We start from the raw sequence: 22,498 nt of genomic DNA on the forward strand, positions 1-22,498 counted from the left end.
GAGAGCAAAATATCTTCATCATATGTTTACTCAGACTTACGTGCAGCAGTCACATCACTTAAAAGATAGTGGCTTCCCTAAGTCAGAGTTGCAAGAGAGATTCCTGATAAACTAGCTTCTGCTCTCATCCACTGATGCTTTAGTTTCTGCTTTTTACAGCAGTAGGAGTACAGTGGTTCATATACACTGCAGTCAGATATGCCATCTGGCTCAGCTCTGAATCTTTAGATTGGATGGCATTTGTTTAATGTATTCAAAATCTGCAGCATTAACTAGCTCATGTTATATGAGTATTTGGAAGATGACTGAGAATAGACCATCAGGCCTTCTCAAAATTTCCTTTCAGATTTTTAAGGTGGGCTGCTTCTCATTACATTTAACTTCAACAAGCAAGACTGAAGTGTCTTAAAGAACTTTTGCAAAAGAAGTTTTAAGAACTGCAGATAGCAGTGACACTGGTTATATGAAATGTACAGAAACAGGTCCTGTCCCAAGAGTGGACTACCTGCAAAAAAGCATCCTAAAGTAAGAGAGAGTTTCTTCTTTCGGCTGAACTAAACAAGTACCTGAATGTTTTCTTCCACTCATGCATGCACTCAGTAACAATGCTTGTTATATGATGTTAGTAAATTCTCAGTAAATGACAAGTTATGAATCTCAGTGACCAGGTTTTTCTCCTCACACTGCCAGGGTGTCCTCACAGTGCCCTGGGGTCTGCCAGCTGCCTGCAGATATATGAAAAACAGCCTGATAGGAGCTGCCACTAGTTGTGATAGTAAATTGCTTGTTACAATCTAATTTTCTGCAGTTATCATTTTGGTAGATTGCCCTTGACATGGATTATTCCCAGCTGGCAACCAAGCTTCATGCAGCCACTGATTCACTCCCCCTCAGAGTGGGGCTGGTGAGAGAACTGGAAGAGTAAAAGTGAGAAAACTCACGAGTTGAAATGAACACAGTTTAATAGGTTATGCAAAAGCTGTGTAAAGCAAAACAAGGAATTCTTTCACCATTTCTCATGGGCAGGCAAATGTTAAGCCACCCCAGGAAAAAGGGGTTTCATCAGCTGTAACATTGACTTGGGAAGACAAACATTATCCCACTCAATGTCCCAACCCCTTCCTTCTTCCCTCAGCTTTATATGCTGAATATGCATTCTGTGGTGTGGAATATCCCTCGGGTCAGGTGTCCCAACTGTGTCCCCTCCCAATTTCTTGTGCACCTCCTTGGTGGAGTGGTGGGAAGACCAGTAAAGGCCTTGATGCTGTGTAAATGCTGCTCAGTAGTAACAAAAACGTCCCTGAGTTATCAACACTGTTTCCAGCACAAATCCAAAACACAACTTCCTACTAACTACTGTGAAGAACACTAAGTCTTCCCCAGCCAAAATTCCATGCTGAATTCCAGGCTAACACTTTATGCTGCTTATACCATATGACCTAGTTAGGTAACTGCAGAAAATCTGGAGCTGTAAGTGGACACATTTTTTTTATTTGTATAATCATTGTTTGATGGGATTGATGATGATGTTTACATAGAGGATATTTACGACATTCCATAGCCAAAGTATTTTTTCCACAAAATATCTAAGTTGAGAAAAGAGCCGTTATTTAGTTTTATATATGGGTGACTGATGACATGTATTGACAATACACTGAAGTCAGTTTTAAGACTCAAAGTTCCAAATCAAAAATGCTGTGGCAGAGTGATGGTCTGGTATAAACACGCTTTTCTGGTTGAGGATCTTTGGGACAATTTATATGAAGTAGATTTATGCTCATGATTTTTTACCTTTCCACCTGAAAAACTTATGTTCTTGGTGATGTGGAGAGAATTGCAATTGTGTGCCATACCTAAGCCAGAACAAGTTTATGCTAGCGGGAGAGCCAGTGGTGCACAGATCTGGGATGAATTTTGCTGAAACCATAAGTCATTGCAGCTGGATCATGTTGCCAATGCAGAACACTTAACATTTTTATTGCGTCTTCACTTTGTCAAAGCATTTGCACAAGGATAGCAGTACAGAGTGCTCAGTCACTGCTGGATACTTATGGGAGTTCCAGGTGTCACTACCAGAGGAGTGAGATCAGATGACCAAAGTAATTTTTTTTGTCTTGAAATCCATGAACCAGTATTGATCTGACCTACTAACTGTGGGAGTTCAGCATATAGAGTCCAGAACATGCACAGTGAGTATATTAGGCCCACATTAGTAATTTCATTTTTACTTTCCTTTGGTTTTACATATCTTGTAAACATGGACCAGTTTTTGAAGGAAAGTTGGAAAGTTACATATAAGAAGATTTACTTTCCTCAACATTAAAAAAAAAGGATTTCTAGAAATCTGCAAATGAAGTAAAGGGGGTAAATCAGAGTCTTGTGACTATCAATGGGTAATAAAGTCTTCTGAATCAAAAAGCTCCCTTTAGAACATGACTTATGCAGGAGGTAAAACTTAACATACTGTTTCAAGGCAGACAATTCTGTGACATATTACTTGGGAGAGATTTTTTTCCCCCTAGAAATGTATAGAAATACAGAGAGTTCTGTTTCTTCTCTTAATTAAAATAAGCAATTTTCTTCACCATGTTCCTCTCCCACCATGTCTTTAAAGAGCATGCAAGATTACATTAAGAAGAAAAACCAGACTGTTTTCCAGTTCTAGTGATTTGATCAGCTTATGAAAATAATAAAAAGGGTATATATTAACATAGTATTAAGCATGTTCATTAAGGATGCACTTTACAGGGGATTAAAATTCACTGGCGTCCTATATTTGTCTGAATATTCAAGGGCAACTTCTCCTTTCTGTCTAGTAATTTAAGAACATAAACTTTTTATGTTCTTACGTACTATGAAGGAGATATGAGCTATGTCATATCAACATGTCAACACTAAGCCTGCATTTTATTTGCTGAGAACAAGGGCAGAAAAGAAGGCCTTATAAAAGGGTCCAGAGTGCTTTTAATAAAACATATTTTATTCAATAGGGATTACCTGGATTTCTGATGACTCCTTTCAGAAGATCATGAGTTTTTGGTATCTAAAAACTGATATCTAAGAACCTCCTCCCCTGCCTTCTTCTTTCATTTGTTTTCTACTCCACAAGCAAAGTAGCACAACAAAGCACTCAGCTTTGCTCTAGAAATCAAAGAGCTCTTTATACAGCTATTCACATTAGCCATGGTCATTTAGATAAACTTTGTCTAAAGTTGACAACTCAATCATCCTGATCCCTTCCTTTGAACAGAACTGCCATTTTTGTGCCGTTGACATTACTATTCTGAACAGAACAGGTGCACTTTTCTGAAACCAGTGAAATATGGGAAACTGTTTCTTCCATTAATCATTTTCTTCAGTCCAGCTAAGATTACAAACAGATTCAGTCTTTCTGGATTCCTCATCCACCACTGCCTCCTTTTAGCCACCTACATCACTGTATTTGTCCTACTTAGTGAACAGTTCTGCAATAAGCTGGATTTTTTTGATTGTTCTTGTAACTATGAGGCTGCGGAGCATGCCTAGATGGTGCTATTAACATGTAGACAGTACTTCCAGTCTGAGTGTTGCCAATATTTCCTGTTTCTTTAAAAGTAATTACATAATCTAAGCCAGGACCACAGGGGAAACTGCATATAAGACAAAAGAGGTTGTAAAATGTTTCTAAAAGTGAAAGAGAGAGAAGCATCTGGTTGAGTTAAAATGCTAGCACTGCCAAACAGAAAGCATGCAAGGTTCTGACAGCTAATTAAATTTTGCCACATTTTCACTTGGAAACTGACCAGTGTTGAGCTCTCCTAGCTGACAAACACTAGATGACCCTAACTCTGTTTCCCAGTTTAGGACATGCACCTGAAGTGATCTAATGCCTAGGAATCCCTGGGAAATAACAGTCATGGAGAAAGTCTGTAACAGTCTTTCTTTTCCTGTTAATTTTATTGCCTAGAGAATATAGATGCAAACTGGTGGAGAGGAGGGGAAGAAATTAGTAAAATGTTGAAGTAAATGTTGTCTGAACATTTTTGTTGAGTCATCTTCTAGTTTCATGCTCTTTAAAATAACAATGTAATGACTGTAGATTTGTCATTTTAGATAAAAAGATGACTTGAACTCATGCTTTTAAAAAACCATCAGATTTAAACTAAGATTGCATTTATAAAGACTTTACATGTTCGCTAATGAAACACTCATTATTTACAATAAATTATGATATTTGGAGTATAAGAATTCTGCTTCGTATCTGAAGCAATCTGGAAAACAAAAATTCCATTTGAATGCAAACTAGAATAGATGTTTACATCTTTAAATAATATGAAAAACAATAAACACACACACACACAAAAACAAAAACCCCACAAAAAAAAAAAAACACACACACACAAAAAAACCCAACAAACCAAAACAAAAAAAAGCAGATATAAGCCTGTAGCCTGCACCCTGCAGACTTTGGCTTCCTTTTGCGGCTTTGTTCTTCTCAAAGCTATGTTTTCACTTTGGGACACTGAATCAAAGTATGTCTGGTCTAAGTGCCTGCTTCAGGTTTTCTGACAACCGATTGTAAACCTCCCAGTTTACTGTCTGGCAGACCAAGGCTGTCTTTCAGAGACATCTAATGCCACTGCAACATCTTCCATGTAGAGACATGTCCTCCCCCATGCTTGGGACTCTGCGCCCTCTGATAATGAATCATTTGGGTTTAGTCTTTCAGCATTGTCTTATGTTTTTCCATTTGAAGAGAATCTCATCTTTAGAGAAAAATATATTCAGGATTCACTTCGGAGAAGTTAACTATGAGACACAGTGCATTTTCAATGGATGTTGGTGCTATTTGACTGACAAAGCCCTGCTCTTAGGTGCACATAGGTGTATAACTGTACTCACATACCTTGCTGAGGAGAGGAAAATTCAATTTCTAAGAGTATTCAGAAGTGAGTTGCTCAGGTATCAGTGTGATATCTTACTATTTCAAAACAAGAAATTGCTTTTGCAATATGCAGATGGTTAAATGCAAGTTTTATTGCTCTTATTTCAGAAATATCTTCAAAGCGTGGTTCTTTAGCAGTTGGTAGTGGGATTGGAAAACATGGCTTTATTCCCTAGCTAAACTGGAGTTCTAAAACACAAGACATCTTCTCTGCTGGATGGAGGTAGAGACGGATCTCACATTTGTTTTTTTTTTTTCCCAGATACATTGCTTTATAACTGCACAGAAAGAGAGTTGTAGTGTGTTTCTCTTTCTATTATAGTTATCACATCATCATTTGCAAAAGCAAATGCTGGTACATTCTATTCCTGTGCTAAGGCTGCCTCCTATGGCCTGCCTGTACAGCACAGCACGGTGCTATGCAAATACATTGGAGGGAATTAGCCCAGAGAAGGGTCTACAGTGTTACACTCCAAAAGAAAAGTCTTTGAGCACTAACTCTAAATGGTGATAATTAAGCAGATTGTGACTCTTTAACACTACATGAGATGTCCCATTAGGCTTGAGAGCAATCAAGCAAATGTTCTTTAGTTGACAAGCTACTGCTTCTAAATTTGTGGAAAATTCTAAAAAAAGTTTTTTAACTGTTCCCAATCACAAAAGGAAGAACAAAATAATAAGTATGACAGAACAAACAAGAACAGAGGGACAGGAAAAAATCTTGTAAGACATTCAGAATTCCTTCTCCTGTTCTGCCCTCAAAATCAAGCGTATTCAGGAGAATTTCTTTTGGAGTGTCTGAATCTGGCCCGTGCAGGATTTCCCCCTCCTTCCCCTGCCGGAAGCCCGCGGCCCACCCCTGGGGTCCCCCCATTGGGCCCGCGCAGGGCCGTCCCTGGGCTCTGCCCCCCCTATCCTCCTCCCCAGCGGGGGAAAGGAGAGAGGGAGCTTCGCCAGCGTGGCTTTGTGCCCTCGTGAGAATGGAGAGTGGAAGCCTCAGAGCACACAGAGGTTTGCCGGTCTGGTTTGGGGGAGGGGGGGGAGGGGAAGGGTACTGGGCGGGCCGTGGGGGTCCTCGGACTGGAGGGTGGGCAGGTACGTGGTGCGTGGGAAGATACAAGGTAACACGGTGGGGGGAGGATAAAGTCAGGCTGGATAATGGTTTTCTCTGGGGGTTGGGGGTCTCGGCCAGACAGGGGCCTGGAGAGGGTACTCGAGCCCTAGGTGGGTACAGGGGCTGGAATGGTTTTGTTTGTTTTTGGCTCACCTGCGGCTACTGCCCAGGTTTGGTATGTTCTGGATATTTTTGTTACATCCTGAAAGGGTGGTCAGGACAAAGGGTTGATCCTGGGTGTTTCCCTCGGATTGAATATAGACAGGTGGCAGAAAACTAGGAAGCGTAAGACTTGCCCTAATCGTTTCAATAGTAGGAACGTAGCCTGTGTAATCCTATGTGGTTGCGAGCTATGCTGGCGATGGTACATGCCTTCGGTAGGGTCACCCATGCCAGACAGGTCAAAACCGCAGGGTCAGATACAATACATCCTTGGGCAGGATGAGCTCGTTAGCCTTCTGGCAGTCATCCTAGGGGAAGGACAACTCTAATCCTAAACCTGGTCAGATGGAGCTCGCTTAGCCCTGTAAGGCCATCCATCTAAGAGAAGGTCACTCTAATTAAACCTACGTCCTGAGGACCTCACTGCCACCGTCCAAGCTTGTTCAGCCCTGGCAGATGAACCTTAGGATTAAAGGGTGGGTTCAGTTCCACGCATACTGCATCTCACCTAAAAAATCCATTGCGCAGGCTTGAAGGCTTTACCCACATGCAAAAAGCCCAGTAGCGATGGGCGAGGGTCGAAATGGCAGGTGAAAGGTGCACTGGAAGCCGCAGACCCAACCCTGCATGCAGGCGGTTCAGGATATTGGTTGTTTGAGACTGACCAGAGATGACAGTCTCTTGGGGCAGCACCCTGAATGACCAAGCAGCCTTTTCAAGGACAGCACTGCTTGCTCCACTCAGAGAGGGGCCTAGAAAAGGTGGCCTAAACAAAGCTCATCTCCACCCTTCACCCAGTTGGTTAACCACAGGCCAACGGGCATCTTCTTCCAATGCGGTCGCACGAAGATCAAAAGACAAAGGCACGCACCTGCCTCCAAAGGTGTACCTTAATTAACTCTAGCATGTTGGAACATCAGAACCATGCTTGATTCTGCGGATAGCAGACGTCCTGAGCGACATTCTGCCCTAATTGCCCATGAACTGGCACATCTCAACATCGACATAGCTGCTCTCAGTGAACTCCATCTCCATGAGTAGAGACAGTGCCGGTTACACACTCTTTTGGTCAGGTAAACCAAGAACCGAAAAACATCTCTCAGGAGTTGGCTTCATGATCAAAACCTCTATTGTTCCTAAACTTGAAAATCTGCTGACAGGTCACTCTGACTGCATTATCTCCCTACACCTTCCACTCCACAACAACCAACACGTCGTCCTCTTTAGTACATATGCCCCAACTCTCCAAGCTGATCCTGCTGAAAAAGATAAATTCTACACTGACCTGCACTGCCTTACCCAGAAAGTGCCTGCAGATGATAAGATCATTATCCTTGGTGATTTCAACGCCAGAGTAGGTAAGAATTTTGAAACATGGAAAGGAATACTAGGCAAGCATGGTGTTGGAAACTGCAACAATAATGGTCAACTTCTACTAAAATTCTGTGCAGAGCAACAGCTCACCATCACTAATACTATCTTTCAGCAGAAAGATAGTCTGAAGACAACCTGGATGCACCCCAGATCTAAGCATTGGCACCTCGATTATGTCTTGATGCAACAAAGAGATGTCCGTGATGTCCACCATACCCGTGTGATGCCCAGCACAGAATGCCAAACAGACCATCGGCTTGTGCGCTGTAAACTCAACTTCAACCTTAAATTCAAACCTAAAAGGGGCAGTATCCCAAAGAGGAGACTCCAAGTTAACAATCTCCAATCAGCCACAGTGAGAGACAGATTCCAGGCAAACCTTCAAACCAGGCTCAAAAACCATTCCACAGATTCTACAGATGCCTCTCCTGAAACAATTTGGCACCATATGAAAAATAACATCCTGCAGTCCTCTGAAGAAACCTGAAAACAGCATATGGGCCTACATACCAGGTCCAAAGCCCTCTACTCATCACTGATGGGCAAACACTTCTAACAGACAAAACCTCCATTCTGAATTGATGGTCTGAACACTTTCAGACCCTTTTCAGTACCAACCATGTAGTCCAAGACTCAGCAATTCAGTCCATCACACAACAACCGATGAAGTACGAATTGGCTACTGCCCCCACTTTAGGAGAAACCGTTAAGGCCATTCAGCAGGTGAAAACCGGCAAGGCAGCTGGGGTTGATGGAATTCCACCCGAAGTCTGGAAACATGGGGGCCTTGCACTCCATGACAAATTTCACGAGTTTGTGGTACGCTGTTGGGAACTAGGCAAACTACCATCAGACCTTCGAGATGCAGTCGTTATCACCTTGTATAAGAAGAAAGGAATTAAATCTAATTGCTCAAATTGCTGGCAAAATCCTGGCAAGAATACTCTTGAACAGACTAATACCGGCTATTGCAGAAGGAATTCTACCTTAAAGTCAGTGCACTTTCAGAGCCAAAAGGAGTACCACAGACATGGTATTTGTTCTCAGACAACTGCAAGAGAAGTGTAGGGAATAGAACAAAGGACTCTATGTAACCTTTGTAGACCTCACCAAGATTTTCGATACTGTGAGCAGAAAAGGTCTATGGCAGATTTTGGAACGTTTAGGTTGTCCCCCTAAATTCCTTAAAATGACCATCTCACTCCATGAGGATCAGCATGGCCAAGTCAGATATGGCAATGCACTTTCTGAACCCTTTCTAATAACCAGTGGTGTGAAACAAGGCTGTGTTCTTGCTCCAACTCTTTTCACAGTCTTTTTCAGCATGATGCTCCAAAGGGCCACAGCAGACCTCGATGATCAGGATGGTATCTACATTCGATATCGTACTGATGGAAGTCTATTCAACCTAAGGCGACTGAAGGCCCACACCAAGACCTTAAACCATCTTGTCCGGGAGCTGCTTTATGCTGATGATGCCGCCCTTGTTGCCCACACAGAAGCAGCTCTGCAGCGTTTAACATCCTGCTTTGCAGACGCTGCTGAGCTCTTTGGGCTGGAAGTCAGCTTAAGACAGAAGTTCTCCATCAACCAGCACCTCAGGAAGTCTTCCATCATCCCCATATCACCATTGGCCAATCAGAGCTTATATCAGTCCAGCAGTTTAATTACCTAGGAAGCCTCATCTTCTCAGATGGTAAGGTTGATGGGGAGATAGACAACAGGTTAGCAAAGGCATATAGTGCTTTCAGAAAACTCCATAAAAGAGTTTGGCGAAATAAACACTTGAAGAAAAGCACCAAGATCAGTGTTTACAGAGCCATTGTTCTGTCTACTCTTTTGTATGGGTCTGGATCATAGGTCATTTACCGCCACCACCTATGACTCTTAGAACCCTTCCATCAGCACTGCCTCTGAACAATCCTAAACATCCACTGGTCAGATTACGTGACTAATACGTCTGTTCTAGAACAAGCAGCAAAGTGGTGCTGGGTTATGCATTTGGGTTTTGTGGGTTAAAACCAATTTTTGGTCTGTAGAATTGTACTTATTGTATTATTTTATTAAATTGTTATTCTGACTTATAATCTCTCTTTTGAGTTGAGTTCATTTTCCCCTACTGGTTTATCTTTAAACCAGCACATTTTTGGCACCCAACGTGGGGCAGAGAGAGAGAAGTCAGAATCACAATTTCATTTTAAGCATTTGTCTATTTGGATACAGAAACTCCCTGATCACCATGTTCTTTGATGCATTCATGTGGATGTTGTATCTGAGCCTGTTCATAGTTCCACAGATGGGGAACTATTTGCCTGTTTTGATGCTCTCTTTAAGACCAGGGAGAGGGATCCAAATTGCTTTATTAGTATACTATATTTATGTCATCATAACATCAGAAGCAATGAGTTTCATTGTAAATGTGTATTCAGTCTTGTTTGCCTGTCCTGGTTTGGGTTGCTACCTCTGGGGCCTCATTAAAAATCGCACCCAGCCCTTTGGGGGAACAGGGGGGGATGGTTGTTTCCAGCCTCTCACCTCCTTCTTCCCCTTCAGACCTGCTACAACAGTTTTTGAAAATATTGAGTTCCCTTTTGATGTTAAGGACAGTATAATGTTATTGTTAGTGTTGCTTTGTCTGCTCTGTACTGTCTACACCATGTTTAGGGTCAGAACAGGGCCTTCTAGGGAGGTTGTTTGGACGCCTGCCCTCGGAGTGGATAATGCTGAGTGGCACGGGAAGCGGAAGGACATCGGCCAGTATTTGGAGAAGTTTTCTTCCCCAATGATCTGGAAATTCACCCCTGAACAACTGCAGGATCCTGTTAGCATGATAAGACTGGTGAAGGAAAAATGCTCTGGCAGCTCCCGAGATGGCCAGCTCACAGCAACCTGCTGGGCCCTGGCCACTGCCTACCGGACACTACTTGACATGGTACAGCACTGTCAGGGGGAGGAGAGAAGGAGCAAATCCACAGGCACCATGTCCACCCAAACCACAGCTGAGTCAGAGGGAGAAAGAAATAAATCAACCGGCACCGTGTCCACACAAACCATCGAGGAGCCAGAAGAACAACCGAAACCAATAGCAGTCGCCCCTGTCCAGAAAAGGAAATCAAAGACTAAATCAGTTCGCATAGCAAATGATGACGAAGAGGCAGGACCTTCACATCCACCGGAGGAGACGGAGCCAGAAATAATCACTTGGTCCCTATCCCTGGGTGAGCTACATGAGCTCCGGAGAGAGTTCACACGACAGGCAAATGAGTCCATTCTGACCTGGCTGCTCTGAATCTGGGATGCCGCAGCTAACGATACAATTCTAGATGGGAGTGAAGCAAGACAACTGGGATCCCTGTCTCGAGATGTAGTCATTGATCAGGGGATTGGAAGGAGGCAGGAAACTCCCAGCCTCTGGCAGCGACTGTTGTCCAGTGTGAGGGAGAGATACCTTTGCAAGGAGGACCTCCACGTACAGCAAGGACAGTGGAACACGATGGAACAAGGTATCTGGTGCTTAAGAGAATTAGCTGTACTGGAGATAATCTTTTCAGAGGACGAAAGATTCCCTAAAAGCCCAAATGGTGTACAGTGCACCTCCCAGATGTGGTTAAAGTTTGCACAACTCGGGCCAGAAATGTATTCTCGCTACTTAGCAATGCTGCAATGGAGGGAGGGAGAGGACAAGGTGGGTGCATTGGTCAGTAAACTCAGGATTTATGAAGACACTGTCACCGCCCCATTACGAGCCCACGTCTCATCTGTGGAAACCAAACTGGCTGAACATGTCCGAAGCCTGGAAGAGAAGATTGAAGAGGGATACCAGAAGCTAAGAGAAGAAATTAAGGAAGGGATCTTCCATATCTCACCAGGACAAAAAAGAGTCTCTGCTATTAGGAGCCAGCGTCCCCCAGCTAAGGAGAGAAGGTACACTCCACGTGGCAATCTATGGTTTTACCTCCATGAGCATGGAGAAGATATGAGGAAGTAGGACAGGAAACCCACCTCTTCCTTAGCAGCCCGGGTACGTGAACTGAAAAGAGGAACAAGTACCACAAAGAACTCTTCAAGGATAAATGCTGCTCCAGTCTCTCGTGGGCAAGACTCCAGACGGTACAGGAATGATGATACGTCTGATCCTCTTGAAGGGACCTCCAGGTCATACTCACAAGAAGAGCACAATGAGTACCATGACCAGGACTAGGGGTGCCCTGCCTCTAGCCAGGTAGAGGAGAGGGACAATTGGGTCCATTGGACAGTGTGGATTCGGTGGCCTGGCACATCAGAGCCACAAAGATATAAGGCCTTAGTGGACACCGGCGCACAATGTACTTTAATGCCATCTAGAAACGTAGGGGCAGAATCCACCTCCATTTCTGGGGTGACAGGGGGATCCCAACAGCTGACTGTACTGGAAGCTGAAGTGAGCCTGACTGGGAAGGAATGGCACAGACACCCCATCATGACTGGCCCAGAGGCCCCATGTATCCTTGGCATAGATTACCTGAGGAGTGGGTATTTCAAAGACCCAAAAGGACTTTGTTGGGCTTTTGGCATAGCTACTGTGGAGACAGAGGAAATTAGACAGTTGAACACCTTGCCTGGTCTGTCAGAGGACCCCTCTGCTGTGGGACTGCTGAAGGTTGAAGAACAATTGGTACCGATAGCCACAGCAACAGTGCACCGTCGGCAATACCGCACTGACCGAGACTCTGTGACCCCTATACATAAGATGATCCGTGACCTGGAGACCCAGGGGGTGGTCAGCAAGACTCGCTCACCCTTTAATAGCCCTATATGGCCAGTGCGGAAGTCCAGCAGAGAGTGGAGGCTGACAGTGGATTACCGTGGACTCAGTGAAGTCACACCACCCCTGAGTGCTGCTGTGCTGGACATGCTGGAGCTCCAGTACGAGCTGGAGTCCAAGGAAGCCAAGTGGTATGCCACCATTGACATTGCCAATGCCTTTTTCTCCATTCCTTTGGCAGCAGAGTGCAGGCCACAATTTGCTTTCACTTGGAGAGGTGTGCAGTACACCTGGAATCGACTGCCTCAGGGATGGAAACACAGTCCCAGCATTTGCCATGGACTGACCCAGACTGCACTGGAAAAGGGTGAGGCTCCAGAACATCTACAGTACATTGACGACATCATTGTATGGGGGAACACAGCGGGGGAAGTCTTCGAGAAAGGAGAGAAGATAATCCAGATTCTCCTAAGAGCTGGTTTTGCCATTAAACGAAGTAAGGTCAAGGGACCTGTTCAGGAAATTCAGTTCCTAGGAGTGAAGTGGCAAGATGGACGCCGCCTAATTCCAATGGAGGTGATTAACAAAATAGCAGCCATGTCCCCACCAACCAGCAAGAAGGAAACACAGGCTTTCCTAGGCGCTGTGGGCTTTTGGAGGATGCATATCCCCGAGTACAGTCAGATTGTAAGCCCTCTCTACCTTGTGACATGGAAGAAAAATGATTTCCAGTGGGGCCCTGAACAACAACAAGCCTTTGAACAAATTAAACAGGAGATTACCCATGCGGTAGCCCTTGGGCCAGTAAGGAGAGGACAGGACGTGAAGAACGTGCTCTACACTGCAGCCGGGAAGAATGGCCCTTCCTGGAGCCTCTGGAAGAAAGTGCCTGGGGAGACCTGAGGACGAATGCTGGGATTCTGGAGTCGGGGATACAAAGGATCTGAAGCCAGCTATACACCAACTGAGAAAGAGATCCTGGCTGCTTATGAAGGAGTTCGAGCTGCCTCAGAAGTGATTGGCACCGAAGCGCAGCTCCTCTTGGCACCCCGACTACCAGCGCTGGGCTGGATGTTCAAGGGAAGAGTTCCTTCTACACATCACGCCACCAATGCCACATGGAGTAAGTAGATCGCTCTGATCACACAGCAAACCCGGATAGGGAATCCTAATCACCCTGGGATTCTGGAAATTATCACCAATTGGCCCGAAGGTGAGAGTTTCGGACTATCCTCTGAAGAAGAAGAGGAGCAGGTGACACGGGCTGAGGAGGCCCCACCATATGACAAGCTACCAGCAGATGAAAGGCGATATGCGCTCTTCATGGATGGCTTCTGTCACATGGTAGGGACAAACCGAAAATGGAAGGCAGCCGTGTGGAGTCCCACAAGGTGAGTTGCAGAAGCGACCGAAGGACAAGGTGGGTCAAGTCAGTTTGCAGAGCTTAAAGCCGTTCAGTTGGCTTTGGATATAGCTGAATGAGAGAAGTGGCCAAGACTCTATCTCTACACTGACTCATGGATGGTGGCCAATGCTCTGTGGGGATGGCTGGAGCGATGGAAAAAGGCCAACTGGCAGCGCCAAGGGAAACCTATCTGGGTGGCAGAGATGTGGCAGGACATCGCTGGCCGGGTAGAGAAGCTGAGTGTGAAGGTCGGTCACGTAGACGCTCATGTAGGCAAGAAACGGACTAATGAGGAGCATCGTAACAACGAGCAGGCGGACCGAGCTGCCAGGATTAAAGTCTCTCAGGTAGATCTGGATTGGCAGCACAAAGGAGAATTATTTCTGGCTCGATGGGCCCATGATGCCTCCGGTCACCAGGGGAGAGATGCAACATACAGATGGGCTCGTGACCGAGGGGTGGACTTAACCAAGGACATTGTCTTACAGGTCATCCATGACCGTGAGACATGCGCTGCCATCAAGCAGGCCAAGTGGGTGAAGCCTCTGTGGTATGGTGGACGGTGGTCGAAATACAGGTATGGGGAAGCCTGGCAAGTTGACTACATCACGCTCCCCAAAACCCGCCAAGGCAAGCACTACGTGCTGACCATGGTAGAAGGAAGTACTGGATGGTTGGAGACATACCCCGTGCCTCATGCCACTGCCTGGAATACCATCCTGAGCCTTGAAAAACAAGCCCTGTGGCGACACGGCACCCCGGAGAGAATTGAGTCTGATAATGGGACCCATTTCAAGAATGGCTTTGTAGACACCTGGGCCAAAGAGTACGGCATTGAGTGGGTGTATCATATCCCCTACCATGCACCAGCTGCTGGAAAAGTTGAGCGGTGCAACGGACTGCTGAAAACCACCCTGAAGGCACTGTGTGGGGAGACTCTCAAACACTGGGAGCTGCATTTAGCAAAGGCCACCTGGTTGGTCAACACCCGAGGATCCATCAGTCGAGCTGGCCCTGCCCAATCAGAACCTTTGCATACTGTAGATGGAGATAAAGTCCCTGTGGTGCTTATGAGAGGAATGTTAGGGAAGACTGTTTGGATTAGTCCCACCTCAAGCAAAGGTAAACCCATCCGAGGGATTGTTTTTGCCCAAGGGCCGGGTTTCACCTGGTGGGTAATTCAAAAAGATGGGGAGACACGTTGTGTACCACAAGGAGACCTAATTTTGAGTGAGAATGGTCTGTAATGTTTCATTGTATATATATATATAGATGTATATAGTTTTAAACTGATATAGTTTTTAAAGGGGGTTTATTTGGGCATGACATGGATGGCATAGAATAAGGGGTGGATAATGTCCTAGTTAGGACAGCTGAGACCAGTTCATCATTTGGGTGTAACCCAAAACTGTTTATTCTATAGCCTTCCATGCCATTTCCCAGAAATTGTTAGCAGTAGAGGCCTGTAGATGTTCCTGTCCTCATACCCTTTTATGGAATTCCCTGCTCTGAGGGAAGAACTGAGCATCCTCATACCCTTTTATGGAATTCCCCGCTCTGAGGGAAGGCCTGAGCACCCTCATACCCTTTTATGGAATTCCCCGCTCTGAGAGAAGGACTGAGCATTCCTGCCTGAACTGAGAATATATAAACTTGGAGTTTCGGAACCTTACCGACTCACTCATGGGATCCAGAGGAAGACTGCAGCTCACCACTCTCAACCAGACTGCAGCTCACCACCCTCAACTGGACTGCAATTACCACGTTTGACCAGACTGCAACAGCTTTCCCACCAGCAGGTTTTTTTTCCCCTCTCCCTTTACTTTGGACTCGGGAGGGGGGGGGCCAAGAAACACCACTTTGTTCATGCCCCAGGGTGCTGGGTTATACATTTGGGTTTTGTGGGTTAAAACCAATTGTTTGTCTGTATAATCGTACTTATTGTATTATTTTATTAAATTGTTATTCTGACTTATAATCTCTCTTTTGAGTTGAGTTCATTTTCCCCTGCTGGTTAACTTTTAAACCAGCACAATTGTATATGCCTGTATATTCTTCATTGCAACTGGAAATAGAAAATGGATTAATCTTTGTAGTTGTTGCAAACGGAAGTCAAGTCTTTAAAACAAACCCACCTTCCATTACCACATACAGAGTACTGAAGAACTAATAATCAGTAGATATACTTCAAAAGATGTACCTTGAACCTCAAAAAACTTGCATCTCTGGAGTTTTTTTCATATTGATCATCAATATTTCAGTTTTTGTAATTATTTACATTTTGATTCTTTCTTCTATCAGTAGCGTTCATTATTTTTTTCAGCTGATTCCTGTATTCTCCAAAGTATTCCCTTGCATGCTGTTTTTAACCCTAAACAGTTAACGGATGTTTTGGGTTTTATTTTGATTTGTAGAAATACAGTCTCTCAAAGTGTTGTGGATTCTTGCAACTCTTGCCTTTTCACAGAGTTAGAAAATGGGACAGGTTGAAAGGGACCACAGTGGGTCGTCTGGTCCAACCTCCCTGTTCAAGCAGGGTCATCCTAGAGCACGTGGCACAGGACTGAATCCAGACGATTCTTGAATGCCTTCAGTGAGGGAGACTCCACAACACCCTGTTCCAGTTTTCTTTTATGAAATATTCAATTCTCTGTTAGGTTAAATGTATGCAAGTTTATTCGTCTTACTTAAACTACATAAACCATGTTGGATATCTGGGTGGAACAGTGATCAACAACAAAACAGAGGGATTTTTTATGGTGACTCCCTTCTTTGAATGTTGTGCTTGGAAACCCTTCCTGTGAGTATTTCACTTGCTCACTCAAAGTGATATTAATAATCAGAAGCCCAAATGCTTATTACTTTTACTATTAAAAAGGGTTTGCTGGCTTCCACTTAAGACCTTACAACCTAAAATTTATCTTAAAAATCCTGCTGCTAAATGCCAGGCACTGTGTTAAATCTGAATTCATGCAAATAGGGAACTTCCTTGCCTGGACAGCTGTAAAGTCAAGTTTCAATGATGCAGCATGCCTGTTTTTCCCAGAGGCAAAGAGACCCTGCAGTGAAACATCATGACATAAAGCTCAACACTGTTCAGTTTTTCGTACACTGGGTTGCTAAATCTGTAGGGTTTTTTCTATATATATATATAAATATATAAATGTATATGTATATGTATAAAAAGATCTGTTTGTGTTTGGGTTACAGGTCATCATCTTCCTCTGTTTTGGTGTTCATGCAAACAAGACAATGAATCCAAACTGATCATTTAAGCTTTTGGGATGGATTTCATATTATATTAGGTTCTTTGGCATTATTGATCATGTCCCCAGAATTGTGGAGAAATTTTGAACGGCTTAACCTTGAAATAATGAAAAACATTAGACAGAGCAGTTAACACAATTAACAATAGGTGTTTTCCTATTGTGGGGCTTTAATCAATAAATTGTATATCCAGCTGTCCTGGGTGAAATCTGTAAATGATTATTAGTGTGTTAGTTGAAAGATGCTTGCCAGGCAACAAAAAACAGGACATGGAGTTTTGTTTTGGTTTGGGTTTTTTTTTCCTGAAGCTGTAAGTTGGTTTACTTCTTTCAGGTCAGTGCTCCCATACACTGAAATTACAAATTAACTTCTCTTTAAGTTACTAACCATTTAAATACTAAGCCTGGTTGGTTTTTTGGTGGTTTTGTTTGTTTGTTTGTTTGTTTGTGTTTTTTTTGTTTTCTTTCAGAGAAGGGATGATATATTTTACCTTCAGTTCTGTAGTGCCAAAGGACTACAGAACAGAAATTTAGTCTTGTTTTTCATCTACAAATTTACTACAGTGTATTTCAGAGCATCAATTTCTTAAAAAGTATTTTCACACTATTCCAAACTATCATTTTAATCTATGTTTCTTGAGATAACAACGCCCCCTTTGCTATGATGGTTTCATGTCTGACAGTCAATAAGCTGATATTCATTCCCATGACAAGTGAAAAGGTCAAAAATAAGTTATATAAACCATATTTGTTACCATGCAGTTTCCCCCACTGTGAATCTAGGTAGTAAATACTAAATCTGTTAGCATCACTCTCCCCCCCCAAAAAAAAACAATAAAAAAACAAACAGCCAAACATGTTCATGAAGTTTATTTGATAAAATATAGTCATTCCTTAGTGTTAGTAAGTTTAATGATAGCACTTTAGCACAAGAAGTCAATGAAATCTTACTGTAGACACTCAACTGGTTAAAAGGTTAAAAGAAATGCACATGGTCAGAACACTGGCGTAAACTTTTTTCTTTATGAGCATTTTGTGTTTCAAAAGCAATAGATGAAGTATCAACATCTTAAGTGCTTTATATTGTTTCTTTGACCTTGTTATTGGTTATTAGTTATTGATGGCCAACAAGTTGTCCATGAGCCAGCAGCGTGTTACTATAATAATTTGCAAAACCCCCTTCTTAACTGTGTTTGAATCGCATCACCATGTTAAATAAAGACATCACTTTTTCTCATACCCACAGTGAAATCTGACACATTTTGAGTCAGCAATTTGGTATTTGGTTGGTGGAATGTTTTTAGTGACAGTTCTCATTTGGCATGCTGACAAATTCTTTGAGAGTCTGGCTCAACAAAATCAGTGTCTTCCAGAAGACACCAAATATCTAAGGGAATAGGACTGGAGTAATCTTATGTGCAACAACATTTATTGCAAATCAAGACAGACGTAACTTATTCTTAAAAAAAACCTAAAAATTTGAGGGGATTGAAAAGTTTATTATTCTCTCAGTGGACTTTTTCAGGCCACTAACGATTTGATTCTCCTGCTGTTAAAATTGATAGCAAAATCCTCAATTATTTTGGTAGGATCAAATCCAAAAGAAAATGGAGTTCTGTGAAAATACCAAAAAAATAAAAATAAATGTAGCAAACATAAGCTACAGCAATTTTGGTATAGTTGGGGCTTTTTTTGTTAGTAGCTGAGCATCTTGCCCAAGGGTTTGGGTTTTTTTGTCTTTAAGGTAAACCAGAGACTTAAATGCAAAATCCAATGTATATCCTCATTAAAGTTTGTCACAGCTGAAAGTCTTGAATACAGAAATAAGGGCACAGATTACTATAATCTATATGGGCATTTTCTTCCATCCCCCAATCCTCTTCTGCGAGATACATTAGTCATCAAATAAGCCTGACAGCTAAATTTACAAGATTGCAATTGAATAACTTGGTTAGTTTCCATTTGATACAATTTCAGAAAAAAATGCTGAATTAAAATCGTTTTTATTTGATGCTTAGAACTGAACGTACCTAATGGCTTTACACAGTCAGAAGTAGAATTTTTTATTTATTCAGGCAAAAATGATATATTAAATAGTCAGAGTACTGCATATGCCTCTGCCACAGTGGTATGATTCTGGAGAATTTAATTATTGTGAGTATTGAATTGAACATTTGAACTGAACAGAGGACTAGGAGTTTGTCATACAGCATCATTATAGGAAGAAACAGAACAGGCACAATTAACATCCATTCACATACTAATCAAAAGCTATTATTTATTTAGGAATTGTTTTGAACTACTGAGCTAGAAGAAATTAAATCCCATTGCTAAACTCATGACCTCATTCCCAAGATTTCTGATCTGGAGTTAAGAGGGAAGAGGTCAAGAGGATTTCACCTGAGGAAGGATTTGTGTATGTTGAGGAGATGGTCTTTTTAAATTTAGGTTTAAGGAAAAACCATATACACAAACATGAAGCATATGGATTTAGCATTGAGATTATATGCAATCAGTGCTACAGTGTTTAGCTTGGGCAAAATTCTTTTTAATTAAATAATAGCTATTAAGTCTTAGGCTGCACAACTGAAGGAGCAGAATAATGCTTGGAACTGTTCTTTCTAAACAGTTTTACATCAGTAGCCACTTTCAGGATCAGAGTATACAAATGTTGTGTAAGTATAATTAGAAAGATCAGAAGAAGCAGCATCCCCATACTTGCTTTATCAGTGCAGAAGTGATAAAGCACACATGTCAGGCAGGAAACATGTTAAGAACTTACTAGCTACAACAGCTGTTCTTGCAGAATGTCAGCCTCTATTCAGGCTAAATGCACCATCCTTTTTTTAAGGAAATTGTAAAGAACAAAACACTGTTGCAGTGAAGTCAAACACAGTGTTACAACCACCAAAAAACCGCTTAGTCAAATCTTCTCAACAGTCTTCTTCCTAACAAGTTTATTTTTGCCAAGTTCTTGTCTGCATAAATTGTCTAAATAATCTTTTTGGAAGAAAGATTGGTTACATCCTCTCTTCATTGAGTGTCTAACTTCAGACATTTAAGTCTTCTAACCCTTCAAAGTACCTGAAGAAGTGAGCTCAGGCCATCCCTCTATTCCATAAGAAGTCTGATTCTGTGTTGCATGCTCCCATCACCTATCTGCTAGTCATATGTGAAATTTGGCCCTTGGACCATCTTTAAAACTCACTCAACATGATAAATCTTTGACAAGCAACTCCTTTAGCATTTTTTAAACTCTGTACACATTTTTTTGCTTTTATTGCTGCTTTATCTTATAGAAAATTGAAGACATTTTTCACCAGTAGTTATTTAAAATAGAATTAAAGTAGCCATCTGTCTTGTCTCAGTTTTATACTGTTGCATTATTAACCCACATTTTATAGTACTGGCCATAAATATTAGACAGAACTGTGTTATAAAGGGAAGGGAAATTGACAGGGAAGGTTTGTCAAGTAAGAGATAAAATAGCAGTAGGAAAAGTGAAAAGGGAAGTAGAAGAAAAGATTGGGAGACAGAAAGGGAAAGAAGTGTAGGTGTCTTGATAGGGAAAAATAAAAGTTGAAGCAGTGTATTTTTGTCCTTACTATCCATAGCATAATGCAACTAATTATCCCACAACTCCCCAGCTGCAGAGAAGCTGGGATGATTTCAGCTTAATTTTTTATACCTCTACCACTTGGCAGCTATTATCAAGTTCAAATTAACAATTTGACAAATGAAAAACCCCTTTATTTCTGAATGCCTAGACTGCACGTAGGACAAACAGTAGCTAGACATGCAAATGAACTAAGAAAATTGAAAAGGAACTAGAGAGGCTGGATTGATTGCTGCCAGTAATCTGATTAAAGTCTTGAACCCACTCATCTTGTACATGTAAACATGTACTTTGACTCAATATAAAACTTGTCTGCACGTAAGAGCTGTATGATTATGCAATTAGCCAGAATCCTAATGCTACTGATGCTATGTCCTACCTAGTACAGAGAGATTTTCATTTGAACTACTTTTGACAGCAAGGGAGATCTCTCAGAGTCCCACTCCAAAGAGATGCTTTCTCTTTAAAACATGAAAAAAGTTCAAATTAAGTTTAAAAAACTATTTTTTTTGCTAAACTGTTTGAAGGAAGTGGGAAATGTTTCTCCATAGTATCATATCTTTTTTTCTTTTTTTTTCTGGATACGCAATGGGTTGTTACTAGGAGGCAGGTGTTCATAGTGATGTGCATGTGCGCCCCTAAGTCCTGTTTGCAAATGTGTAAAACACTGTCATTTTACAGTATCATACAGACTCTCCAGGGGAGACCATGTATATAAGGCATAACAAGAGATTTCAAGATTGATTCTTCAGAAAGGCAAAGGTCAGATTTTATGGTTTGATAAACTCATGGCACTCCCAGTAAAGTAAAGGGAGGTTGTATGTCACATCAGAGGACAGAACCTCAAAAACATTTTTTTCCTTCTGCTTACCAGTATAAACAAAATGAACTAATCTCAAACTTATTTCCTTTTAATTATAATGGTATTTCACAGCTCCACATTGAGATAAACACATAATCCCAGGTTCATAATTCAGAGAAGCATGTGAAAGCGGTGAAAAGAAGCTAAAATTATCATGATTTTAATGATACAGTTTATAAATCAGGGTATTTTCATATCCAAGGAAAAAACCCTGGCATGTTACTTGTGTCTTCTTTTCTTCTCCATTCCTTCTTGTGGGGTCGTAAGCTGCCTGTAAGAAGACTATGAAGAATACATATTCTACTGAGGTGGCCTTTAAACCCTTCTTTGCATAAGTGCATAGGAACACCTAGAGAAACCTACCTGTTTTGAGAAAACAGAAAATGTTTACCAAAATAAAGGGTTTGAGATGTTCAGAGTTCATATTTCTTTCCTATCCCAGTCTGAGATGAAAAATTCAAAGTATCCAAATTACATTTCCCAAATGCTCAGCAAGTTTAACTGGCATAGAGTACATAGTGTTCCTGAAATGTCTTGTTTAACACATTTTCCAGTAAATCTCACAATTGTCAAATGTTAATAAGTTGAGTACTGAATGTCACAAAGGAGAGTAGCAGCTTTACTGGCAGAGCAAAGCTTAGGCAGACAGGAGAACATCATTTTCCTAAGACAGAAAGTAAGTGTATCTGGGAAATGAGCAGAGGAAAAATCCACCTCTACTCTCAGTATAAGCATAACATAATGTCTTCTGGAAAAGCAGCTAAAATGCTATTATCCCAGTCATCAGGTACAGCTTATCAGCACAGGCTATGACAGTAAAGTGCAGAGTGGTAGAGTGACATAGTTTTGAATAATTTTAAAATATTAATATATTTGGAGGGATCGTTTCTGAAATAATACTGTAATGGGTTCGTGTAGTAAAATAACATTTCCTCTTTCCAGGAGGAACAGGATATTCCATAACATATTACATCAGTCTGACTATAAGAGGGAAGGGAGAATTAGCTCAGCCCTTCTTTCTTCTGGTATGG

Source organism: Pseudopipra pipra, chromosome Z (assembly GCF_036250125.1).
Source record: "Pseudopipra pipra isolate bDixPip1 chromosome Z, bDixPip1.hap1, whole genome shotgun sequence".
Lineage (NCBI taxonomy): Eukaryota > Metazoa > Chordata > Aves > Passeriformes > Pipridae > Pseudopipra > Pseudopipra pipra.